Here is a 13,099-nt window from a genome sequence, read left to right as displayed (position 1 = left end):
AAAAAAGGAGCCGATGGGTCAAAGTATCCGTAGTCTTGTTGTTGATAGCCCCAATTGGGGTATGGTCCTTGCGGATGTTGGAAGGGTGGTGGTCCATATGGTTGTTGCTGAGGGTACATCATGGGAGGGTTGAAGGTATTCCATCCTCTTTGGCCCCTGAAGTTAGGTCTGCGGAAATTCCTCCTATTCCCCCGTGCCCTTGGGCTTCTATTTCTGCTCGAGCTTGAGCTGTTAGAGCCTGAGTCAGATGTTTCGTCATCTGTTACGTTGTCATTCATTGTTTTATAATCATCCCTGATGTAGGGATAGATCCTCTCCTTTGACCATCGGCTGTTGTCTTTCTTTAATTTGTCATATTTACTGGCTTTTAGAGTAGTTTCAAACTCATTCAGAGTCTTGTTCATTTCGTCTAGATATTTCTTGATATCAGCTGGAGATTCATAGCTTTTGATACGTACTTCTATAGTCTGTATTTCTATTTTTAGCTCACTCGCCAATCTACTTGCTGTTTTGATAATAAGGACTATCCAGTCCCTAGTACATCTCCAAGAAATTTTAGACCAATCTATTTTGAAGGTTTTGTCGTGTAGGAAAATGAAGGGTTCATTACGGACGACCAGGCCAGATGGTGCGGTGTTCACCTTTAGATATTCAGACATTAGTAGTCCATGGAGGGCTGTCTTAATCTGTGTTTTCCTTAGCTCCTCCAGCTCGTCCCAATCATTGTTTTTATTTGAAGGGCCCGCAGTATTCAGGCCATCGAAGGTTCCTAGGGATGCCATCAGATTCGAGATTTCATCTTCAGTGAAGGCTAGGCCTAGGTCGGCCATTGTAGTACGAGGTAAGGTCAAGGAAGGGGGTCCCCTTTTCCCCGTCAGGAGTTAGCTGTGTAGTGCAGAATCACTTTTGAAGTGGTGGTGGACCCGGAAAATGTTCAATTCTTTAGTAGCTCCTGCAGCTGTGCGCTGCCAGTAGATCCAAACCAAAAGGGAGAAGCGTAGAGGTACTGATAGAATCACCCTCCAAAGTAAGCTTTTATAACCACAGAGATTCTATCAAAAAAGTGAATGGGTGATAATTTTTTATATATACTTTTTACCGTTTACACCAGGGTGCTAGGCTCTCTCTTACACATGGAAAGAAGGGAGCACAATGTGCTTGTTAAAATACCCCTCACACTCTAAAAAAACCAAGTAGAGTCATGCTTCATCATAGGGGTCTTCCCGCCCCTATAACGGGACGGGGCGTGCTACGACCAGACGGAATACGCGGGAGCACTAAGATGTGACAGAGGCTATGTGTAGGTGTATAGGAGTCAGTGAAAGTGTAGGGACCTAACACTAGTGAATGTGTAAAAAAGTGAAAAATTGAAAAGATTTAAAAATTCCCTGGCTAGTAGAAAAAAACACATTTATTAACTTCTCCAGCTGGGAACATTAAGAAGGGGTTGTGTGGTAGAGCATTAGCTACTACCTTGTCGACATGTTTCGTAAGCAGTCCCCTACTGCTTACTCATCAGGACCAAAAGAACGGTCCCTACTGTTGTTTACTCAGTTTCTAACAGATAATGCCTACTGTCCTATAAACATCCAACAAAAATAAGTTGGGTGTTTAGGCCTCAGGGCATGAGTTGGCCCTCACGAGGCAGAAAAAATCGACCTATTTGGTCTCTGTAGGAAAAAGAAAGAGAAAAACCAACATAAATTTATGCACGGACATTGTTTTCTGAGTGGGAGAGAAAACAAACAAACAAACAGGTTTTTTTTCTTATAGGAGACCACAATTTCAATTAGGTAAAAGTGGATCTGCTTTCATACATGAAAATCAACATGTAGTCATGTGTCTCTTTTGGTATCATTGCCTTATGTGAGAGACACCAATGGTACCGTTTTTTCAGGACCTTTATCATGGTTTCACACACGCACACACTAACAATCGTGACTCAATGCACTAACCACACACCAACACAAGAGGGGAGGGGGGCCTTCCCGTGAAGATGTTTCAGGGTTGGGAATCGTGACATACTTATTTCAGAGTTGAGAATCGTGACATACTTATCTCAGCAGTTATCATGCCCCATGAGGTATTGCAGGCGAGGGGTAATCTGCGCAGTTTCACTGAGAGAGACAAAGGTTCATTTCAGGTGTTCGTTTTTTAAAAAAGCGCAGCGAGATATTAATGCGTTTGTCTACCACCACGACCTGTTTTTTAAAGACTCGAGGTCGGAGTCTATTACTTACGTCTCTGCTAGCAACAGGAAAACATTGTTCCTACCCCCGTGCACCTCCGAGGATTGCCGGGCTCAAGTGGCTTGATGCTTTTGAAAGCCGTTATGCTTCCGCGTTCATTCCGCGCTAAGTGCCGCCCCCTTCGTTTTGGGCTAGAGCGTCAACCCTGCAAGATGGCGACCTATTTTTGGCACAGCGGAGGGGTAAAGGATGCGGAAGTCTTTTTTCCGTTTCTATCAATTCGGAACCCAGGAAAACGATGCATATTATAAACCCTCCGGGGGATTGGACATATCAAAACCCATGTTCGCACATAAAAAAGCAAAGAGCTTGAGGGACGTCCTGGTCCACACAAGACCAAAATCTGACATCAGCATACAAAAAAACCCCAACTTTGTCCAAGGTCACTACCCATGTGGCGGATGCAAGGTATGTGGACTGACCAAGAAAAGTAAAGAAATAACCTTCAGAAATGGCACTGTGTGGGAGCAGAGGGCATTCAGCAACTGCAACAGCGTAAATGTTGTATACCTTATTACCTGCCCATGCCAACTAGAATATGTTGGCATGACAAGCAGGGCAATTAAGGTAAGGATTGGCGAACATAAAAGCACAATCAAATGCAAAAAAACAAGTACAAAACTTACTAACCATTTCCTCGAAATGAACCACAAACCCGAGGAAATTAAATGGACAGTAATAGAACTAGTAAGTAACGAAAGATTCCTGCTGGAAAAAGAACAGCGATGGGTTTTCCGCGTCCAGTCACATAAATATGGACTGAATGATGATATACCGTGGAGCCAACTGTAGGCTAGTCACTCAATATCTCCCTTCAACAGCTATTTCCACCGTGAGAGCTTACCAACAACAAGTCTCTACACATACCTTATAAGTACTCTGCCAAATGCCATGCACACTGATCTACTGTGGCAATATCCTCCTTCTCCCCCCCCCCCAAAAAAATCCTTCCTCTCATACTAACCATCACGAGGCTGTACTTATAATAAAGGAAACCTCTCAAATTATTTTAAATTACGTGATCAAATTAAATTTACATGTAATTATGTCCCGGAGGGTTTATAATATGCATCGTTTTCCTGGGTTCCGAATTGATAGAAACGGAAAAAAGACTTCCGCATCCTTTACCCCTCCGCTGTGCCAAAAATAGGTCGCCATCTTGCAGGGTTGACGCTCTAGCCCAAAACGAAGGGGGTGGCACTTAGCGCGGAATGAACGCGGAAGCATAACGACTTTCAAAAGCATCAAGCCACTTGAGCCCGGCAATCCTCGGAGGTGCACGGGGGTAGGAACAATGTTTTCCTGTTGCTAGCAGAGACGTAAGTAATAGACTCCGACCTCGAGTCTTTAAAAAACAGGTCGTGGTGGTAGACAAACGCATTAATATCTCGCTGCGCTTTTTTAAAAAACGAACACCTGAAATGAACCTTTGTCTCTCTCAGTGAAACTGCGCAGATTACCCCTCGCCTGCAATACCTCATGGGGCATGATAACTGCTGAGATAAGTATGTCACGATTCTCAACTCTGAAATAAGTATGTCACGATTCCCAACCCTGAAACATCTTCACGGGAAGGCCCCCCTCCCCTCTTGTGTTGGTGTGTGGTTAGTGCATTGAGTCACGATTGTTAGTGTGTGCGTGTGTGAAACCATGATAAAGGTCCTGAAAAAACTGTACCATTGGTGTCTCTCACATAAGGCAATGATACCAAAAGAGACACATGACTACATGTTGATTTTCATGTATGAAAGCAGATCCACTTTTACCTAATTGAAATTGTGGTCTCCTATAAGAAAAAAAACCTGTTTGTTTGTTTGTTTTCTCTCCCACTCAGAAAACAATGTCCGTGCATAAATTTATGTTGGTTTTAGGTCTCGCCTGTCGATGCGCATGCGCATCGAGCAAGGCGAGAGTATTGGCACTTATCCGCTCTTTATCCACACTGCAAGGAATCGTGGCGATTCCTTGCAGTGCACGATAAATTTAAGCTCAATGCGCGTGCGCATTGAGCTTAAATGCGCGTGCACATGCCCCCAGCCGCCTGCCTTGCCTACTCTCTTCCACAGCCTCCCCCAGCTCCGCCCCCTCACTACTTGATTGCACGGCCGCTAGGCCGTGCCTCCCCTACTCTCCTCTCCTCTCCTCCCCTGCCTGCCTGCCGCTAGCCTTGTTTCCAATTATTTCTACACGCAGGCTCCATATCCAGTAGCGCTGCCTGTAAATATCGCGAGCGTTCCTCAGTCCGCCACTGCGGCTGTCCAGGTAAATAAATACAAAATGGTTGCTTGGGCGGGATCGTTAATGGGGCTGCATAGTACAGCCTGCATCTCTCCAATCCATGCATCTCTCCCCTTACCCAGTCTTCGGTTTCCAAACACGCCTCTACTGGTGCTTGCTTTTACTATTGTGCCGAAGATTATTGTGTCGTCGATTTCACGAAGCGCCTTCTGATTTGTTTTTAAGGGTCAGCATTCTAGTGTTGCCTGCTGTACCAGCACGCACGCACCATAGAGTCTGGCACTGCGTAGACTTGAATGCCCTGATCACGTGACCCGGAAATACCGAGCAATCTGGTTTGGCGCGCTCTGGCTTACCTATTTAAAAATAATCGGCCAAGACAAGCCCGTGTACACATCGAGGGAAGCGGGCAGACACTTTTGGTACCAGCGGCATGTAAGTAACCCTCCAGATTGTCCAGCTTGCTAATCTCCATTTTACTTTGAGGACATAGTGCGAAGCCGCATCACTCAGTTAAATTACCCGCTATTCGTTAACACCCTATCTTGGATGTATTTGAGTATATGATCTAGCTGCACTTATTGTTTGCGCCACGTCCCCACCACATTCCACTGCTTTACAAATATTGTGTTAATCTCCTATTGATTTGGTTCAAAATCAATTGGCGCTCCAATCTTATTAGTGATCTGGTCAATATTCCTCGGTGTTGTGCCTCGTTTTATTAACCAGCGTGCGTTAGAGGGGTGTTTCAGTCTGCCGTGACAGCTGGTGTTGTGTGTTTTCAGTGTCTATGGGTGCGCCTTGTTTTTCACGCGCCATTTGACCCGCGCAGTCTCTCTGGTCAATGGTTCCTAGAAGGGCTTCAACACGCAGTCGTCCGCGAGCCAGTCGCGGCCTGGCCTCTATGGCCGTAGCACCCTATGAGATATTACTGTGCACAGTCGCCGCATCTGCAATAGTCAACGTAGAATGTTTGGTGGTGTGGGCGCCCATCTTGGACGGTGCAAAGCCCAGGGCTACCCCTCGAGGCTGCGGCCTTGACCTCCGCAATGGAAAAGGCCTACTGTCTGTCACTCGGCTGCTTTCTAGTCTTTTACCATCTGGACCAAGTTCCGCACAGCTGCACGGATTTCTTGTGTGATAGAACATTTTTTCCATTCAGTGCTAAATGTTCCTTCCTATGAAACGCACAGACGCGCTTAATTTAGTCTGCGAGAAGAAATGCTCATGCAAAAGCACAAAAGGTGCCTTAATCTCTGCAAGCTGTTTGTTTTTCTACCCCAGGCTTGTCTATTTGGGTTTGAAAAGTCGTGTTTATTGAGGAGATGTTTCTGGGGTGTGACATTAAAATAATACACGGCTTTTCATGCTGGCTGCGGATTTTTTCAGTTAATCTGCAGGGATAGGTTTTATAGCTGTCAAAGCATGGCTGGTCCAGAATTTTTTTGCACTAATTAAAAATATATTGTTTACAGTGCTTTATCCTGTACCTTAGGATATCTAATTATGTTCAGTTCTCTGCTACCACATTATTTACTTTTGTTAATCATTTCTGCATATATATATGGTTGGAAGTTATTAGTTCACGTCATCCTGTTTTTGATTTTCATGATGGTAATTCTTTTTTTGGATGCTGGCTAAATGTTCTGCTTATTAAGCGTTAAAATACCAGGTGCACCAAACATGTTTCATGTAAATTGGGAGGTTGTTTAGTGTATCAAATTGCACATTATTACACGTATACATGTGCATTTAGAAATAACTTCACGTTTCGAAGGTACTCGGTACTTAAAGATTGTAATATTTTATTATGTACAGTGTATATCTGCCAGTGTTTTCACAAATATCTATTTTATACATACTGTGTCCTGCTATGCTATGGGCTTCAATGTGGGTGTGCAAGTGTATGTACTTTTAACTGATTCCAAAGTCATGTATGTTAGGATGTTTGTGTGTGCGTGTAACTATTTTCGTGTGTGTTGGAGAATGTGTGTATGAATAGAGGTCTAAGACTGCCGTGTGGCTTAAATGTGTTTGTTGGGATAGAAACATATACATTGGTCTGGCCCTGTCCTACCAAACTGTGACTTTGGACATATATTAGGGTGTTATCAGGGTCAATAGTACTTACTATCGACAATGGTTGTAATTTAAACAGTCTATAAGCAGTCCTCTGAAGTCATTAGATGTAGCTCACTCACCCTCACCCACACTCACCCTCACTCACCCTCAACCCCTCACTCACACTCACCCTCACTCACCCTCACTCACCCTCAACCCCTCACCCTCACTCACCCTCACCCACACTCACCCTCACCCACACTCACCCTCACCCACACTCACCCTCACCCACACTCACCCTCACCCACACTCACCCTCACCCTCACTCACCCTCACCCTCACTCACCCTCAACCCCTCACTCACCCTCAACCCCTCACCTACCCTCACCCTCACTCACCCTCAACCCCTCACCCTCACCCTCACTCACCCTCAACACCTCACCCTCACTCACCCTCAACACCTCACCCTCACTCACCCTCAACCCCTCACCCTCACTCACCCTCAACCCCTCACCCTCAACCCCTCACTCACCCTCACTCACCCTCACTCTCACTCATCCTCACTCACCCTCAACCCCTCACCCTCACTCACCCTCACTCACCCTCAACCCCTCACCCTCACTCACCCTCACCCTCACTCACCCTCACTCACCCTCACCCTCACCTTCACTCACCCTCAACCCCTCACCCTCACTCACCCTCAACGCCTCACCCTCAACCCCTCACCCACCTTCACTCACCCTCACTCACCCTCACTCACACTCACCCTCACTCACCCTCACCCACCCTCAACCCCTCATCCTCACTCACCCTCAACCCCTCACCCACCCTCAACCCCTTACCCCCACTCACCCCCACTCACCCTCAACCCCTCACCCTCAACCCCTCACCCTCACTCACCCTCACTCACCCTCAACCCCTCACCCACCCTCAACCCCTCACCCACCCTCAACCCCTCACCCTCAATCCCTCACCCTCACTCACCCACACTCACCCACACTCACCCACACTCACCCTCACTCACCCTCACTCACCTTCACCCTCACTCACCTTCACCCTCACTCACCCTCAACCCCTCACCCTCACTCACCCCCACTCACCCTCAACCCCTCAACCCCTCACCCTCCCTCACCCTCATTCACCCTCAACACCTCACCCTCACTCACCCTCAACACCTCACCCTCACTCACCCTCCACCCCTCACCCTCACTCACCCTCAACCCCTCACCCTCAATCCCTCACCCACACTCACCCACACTCACCCACACTCACCCACACTCACCCCCACTCACCCTCACTCACACTCACACTCACACTCACCCACCCTCACTCACCCTCACCCTCACTCACCCTCACTCACCCTCACTCACCCTCACTCACCCTCACTCACCCTCAACCTCATGCTAAAGATTTACAAAAAAAACCATTAACAATTCTAAAAGCACTAACTCTAATGCTGCGAGACCTATTGCATTTCTAATGCTTGTTTCTCTTTCTTTTTCCTACAGAGACCAAATAGGTCGATTTTTTCTGCCTCGTGAGGGCCAACTCATGCCCTGAGGCCTAAACACCCAACTTATTTTTGTTGGATGTTTATAGGACAGTAGGCATTATCTGTTAGAAACTGAGTAAACAACAGTAGGGACCGTTCTTTTGGTCCTGATGAGTAAGCAGTAGGGGACTGCTTACGAAACATGTCGACAAGGTAGTAGCTAATGCTCTACCACACAACCCCTTCTTAATGTTCCCAGCTGGAGAAGTTAATAAATGTGTTTTTTTCTACTAGCCAGGGAATTTTTAAATCTTTTCAATTTTTCACTTTTTACACATTCACTAATGTTAGGTCCCTACACTTTCACTGACTCCTATACACCTACACATAGCCTCTGTCACATCTTAGTGCTCCCGCGTATTCCGTCTGGTCGTAGCACGCCCCGTCCCGTTATAGGGGCGGGAAGACCCCTATGATGAAGCATGACTCTACTTGGTTTTTTTAGAGTGTGAGGGGTATTTTAACAAGCACATTGTGCTCCCATCTTTCCATGTGTAAGAGAGAGCCTAGCACCCTGGTGTAAACGGTAAAAAGTATATATAAAAAATTATCACCCATTCACTTTTTTGATAGAATCTCTGTGGTTATAAAAGCTTACTTTGGAGGGTGATTCTATCAGTACCTCTACGCTTCTCCCTTTTGGTTTGGATCTTGGCCGAATAACCAGAATGGGCCGAAGTCGATGACCCTCTAGAGACGGGTTCAAGAGGTAAATAAAGGCATGGGGCTCATCTTTCAGACAGTTCTCGTTGATCTTCTTGTATCTCTTTCAGGAGGATGTAGATATGAGTGCAGCAGGTGCGGTGGCACCAGGGCGCACATTTGAGAGGGGGTCACTTCCTTTTAATTGTGACTGCCGTTACACCTTAACCTTGCGTACATTAGGGCAAACTGCATTATTGCTACGCGGGCAGCCGATCACTGCGAACACCAGTGCAATGCATAAAGTCTTGCATTTGTAATATGACTAACACTGCACATTTTAGAATACAAAGCGCTGCGAGGCGAACTAAGAAGAAACGGCACAACAAAGAGAGGGGGGAGGGCCTTGACTAATGGGCCACGTCATCGACCCTCTTCGGTGGAGAGAGAGAGCAAGAGTTTACGCTATTTTGTTCATTTGTGAAACAGCTTACATGAATTCAGAAACACTTCCCAGGGAAGCGCCTGAGGGACAAAAAAATCCTGAATTTATTCGAACACTGGAGCAACAGCGCTCATAAAGCAGGGTGAAGCCAGATACTGTGTACTGCATTCTCACAGTGAATAAAGAGTCTTTTCGACACCAGCACCGAAGAAGCAGTTGGTAATTGGGAAAAAGGTATCTTTTTTTTTATACAGGAGTAAGTAAACAGGACTCCCATAAATTCAGGAGCAAGTCACCCCTATATTGGAAATAATGCATATTGTAATCATAGCGCTTACTGCCTTTGACGAGGCGTCGAAGCGCTTTTTTTCCCGGCCAGTAGCACGCCACTCCGGAACCCAGATCAGTTAATAGCAGTAGTTTTGTAACCGGACCCATGCCGAGGACGGCATGGCAAAAGCGCCTTAAGGCAGAGGGTCGCGGAGGCCGGGCAGAATGCTCAGGAGCGACTGGCCTGGGGATATTTTCATGTCAGACTCAGACTGCAATGGGGCAGTGTTGGTCACAACCACTCCGGTAATATGGCATATTTGGCACATGTCAGCTGCTCGCCAGGATGGTGCCGCTGACAGATGGATTATCGGTGGTTTATTGTAAAGGATTAGATTATCTATTAACATGACTTTTCACTTGTTGTGCTCCAATAGGTACGTTTTAAAGCTGACACCCCTCAGTAATACATTCCCGTCACTGTGTGTTTGACTTTAGCCCTAACCGTATCTGTCTCAGGCCTTCTCGCTTAAAGTTGACTTCCCAGACCAGAAGACTGGTCTCGCGCCGTTCTTCATACCCTATGCGGGTGAACATATCTATTTATCAAACTACCAAGGGTAGCACGGCATCACACAGCCCTTCACCCCGAAGGCATCATAACGTTAGCCCTGTCGCACAGTGCTTAACTTGTAAAATAGTAAGTGCCAGGGCCCATCGAGGAGGCCACTGCACCTTGCACTACCCACTGCCCCGTCATCGCTGCCAATGACGGTACAAAACCAACTATTTCTCGCCTGCAAGTGCAACATTTCAGATTATCCAGGTCCCCAAAGCTAAAGAAATGGCTGGGCTCGCCACTTAGTTGAACTGCACTCCTTATCTAACTAGAGCTGTTCTTTTACCCCGTGCTTCAGAGTGTAGTGGAACAGAGAGGGATTGAAAGATGGAATGGTTGCTTGTTTATATAACTGCTTGGTTTGGCTTTACATGCTGCAGAAGCTGTAAAGCCTGCCGGAACAGTGTGGATTGTGATAGACTAACCATTCCCTCATCGGGCAGAGAATTCATCATTCGTAAGCCACTCACTTGTAACACCCCGTACTGTGTCTATGTACTTATCTGTCCGTGTGACAGGTGGTACGTAGGGAGCATAATACATTGTGCCAAAAAGAGAGTGATGGAGCATCTCAGGGCCATCAAAAAGCACAATCAACAATACCCTGTGGCACGCCATTTCTAGGAACATCTTCAGAATGTTATACATGGAGGAAACAGGAAACTGGCTCGACGTAAATTAGAGTCCAGATACATAATAGATTTTGAATGTATGACTCCAAATGGGCTAAATTCGAATGAAGAATTTGCAGTTCATCTTGCTGAATGAAATGATTAAGTATAAAATATGAATTATCTGCAGATGCCTTCCAGGTGTCTGATTTTATAATTTTAATTTTTTTATTGGTTCTATGATTAATTGGGTCGGACCATTACTGTGGAGTAAACTATTTGACTTTTCGAGCATTGGATAAGTGCATTATCAATGTGGGTGCCTTTTTTCAAACATTCATTGCATAGAATACTACAGAACGATGGACATTAAATAAGACTGTAGTAATTTGATATGCCCACTTGGGCGTGGAACGATGAAATCCTGTGGGAAAATGTCTTTCTCAGATTTATAAATGATTGTGCCTAAAAACCATGATTGACATATTTAAATATACCCACTTAAACCTGGAACCATTTCAAAATGTCTGCCAATTTGAGCGCGAATTAGCATATCAAGCGGGGAGAACCACATTATGCGGCAAGAAAAGACAAATTATTCGACCTAATGAATACATGTAACTTTATCGAGAGTGCAAAAATTAAATGACTCACAGGTTCAGAAATGCCCACTTGGGCGTGGAACCATTCAAAGATGTCTGCCGACTTGAGTGCGAGGTAGCATACCAAGCGCAATTACGGTTCACTTGAATATATGCAACTTTATTGAGAGTGCCGCATTCAAGTAAGGCACGAAGCGCAGTAAATAACATAATATTATATATTGTGACAACGAGATGTAACTCGCGCTAATGTGGCTGATATATATACAGTATGTGACATGATTTAATGGCACGCTTCGTCAATTGAAAAATTATAATTAGCGGAATGTTTGATATTAATAATAGGCACAACATGTATCTCACGATTTGATGAATGTATGCACATTGCCTATTTTAGGATGCATAATTGTGACAAAGAAAGCTATCATGTAGCATGTACCTCCGTCAGTATTGGCTGCCATGAATTTTCACTGTATGTTTACACAAGAGGGATCAGTACTATTTCTATGTAAAAGTATGTATTAAAAGGACACTGTGGGGTTTTCACGGCTGAAACGTGATCAAGCCGCAAGGTGAAACGCGTTGTTTCCTGCCATAATTAAATTCTTCGTGCACCAGCAACTCTAGCGTGTCAAGTACGTACCTTTTTGACAAATGGAATTTTGCTTTGTATATATATATATATATATATATATATATATATATATTTATATATTTAGTGTTGCCTTATTTATGTGTTCTTTCAGCCCTGACGAAGTTCCAGCTGTGGAACGAAACACATTGTCTGATGTCCAATTTTTAACGACAACTACAATAAGATATCTTCGGATACATTTGGAGCTTATTGAATTTGTTCTGGTGCACCTTCCCTCTGTTTACAGGTATAAAGATCCCATCAGAGGGAGAGGAGTGTGGAACTGTTCGGACCAGACATGGCGACTAGACACCCAGGGGCCGCGCTCCTAGAAGAAGCCACATGCTCCATCTGCAGGCAGCTGTTCACTGACCCCATGACCCTGGACTGTGGACACAGCTTCTGCCTCCCCTGCATCCCCAGATTCAAGGCCAGCAAGGATTTGGAGAAATCCTGCCCAGTTTGCAGGCAGCCGTTTGATCCGAAGAAAGAACTGAGGCCGAATAAGAGAGTAGCACATCTGGCAGAAACTCTGAAAAGATTGGGAAGAGTGCCCGGAAGTCTGTGTGAGGAACACGGGGAGAAGCTGAATTTCTTCTGTGAATCAGACTGTGTACTCCTGTGTGTTGGCTGTTGGACGTCTGAGGCACACAGAGAGCACAGTGTGTGGTACATAAGGGAAGCTGAGCAGGAGTACAAGGTAAGTAGCACTGGAGTCAGAATATAGAACGGAGGGTCATGAGTGAGCAGGGCACGAGTCGGGGTACCATGCATGTGGACGGAAGCCCCCCATTTATTTTCCAGGGTGGATGCAGTCCACCCTGCTTATCAAAATGCCGTCAGGAAAGTGTCTCCCTTATGGTTAGGGAGGGATCGGGTTTACGAACAAGTGGCGCCTGCCCTTGCTGCATTTTTTTCTTAATAGTGCACGGCTGAGGGGCAGATTGTGGGCCTTTGTGAAAGTATTCATGTTAATCGACGCGCCATCTTGCCCTGCAATTAACATGAATACTTCTACAAAGGCCCGCAATCTGCCCCGCAGCCGTGCACTATTAGGAAAAGGAATGTGGCAATGTGAAGTGCGACATGCGCACTTCAGATGATTCTGAAAAAACACTTTGTGTTTGACTCTGCGTTCCTTTGCTAATAGTCAGGGGCAAATAGTGGACGAATAGT

General features: G+C 45.7%; 1 long non-coding RNA gene across 1 annotated transcript in view; it reads left to right on the top strand.

The window, feature by feature from the left end:
* The window catches only part of LOC144827024 (uncharacterized), a 139,132-nt gene that overhangs the window by 48,182 nt on the left and 77,851 nt on the right, over positions 1 to 13,099 (top strand). Inside the window, exon 2 of the long non-coding RNA XR_013609982.1 lies at positions 12,171 to 12,623. This is a non-coding gene — a long non-coding RNA (uncharacterized LOC144827024). The remainder of the gene's footprint in view (positions 1 to 12,170; positions 12,624 to 13,099) is intronic.

This window comes from Lissotriton helveticus, chromosome 4_1, assembly GCF_964261635.1.
Source record: "Lissotriton helveticus chromosome 4_1, aLisHel1.1, whole genome shotgun sequence".
NCBI classification, from domain to species: Eukaryota; Metazoa; Chordata; class Amphibia; order Caudata; family Salamandridae; genus Lissotriton; species Lissotriton helveticus.
This window is presented reverse-complemented; position numbering and strand designations above follow the sequence as displayed.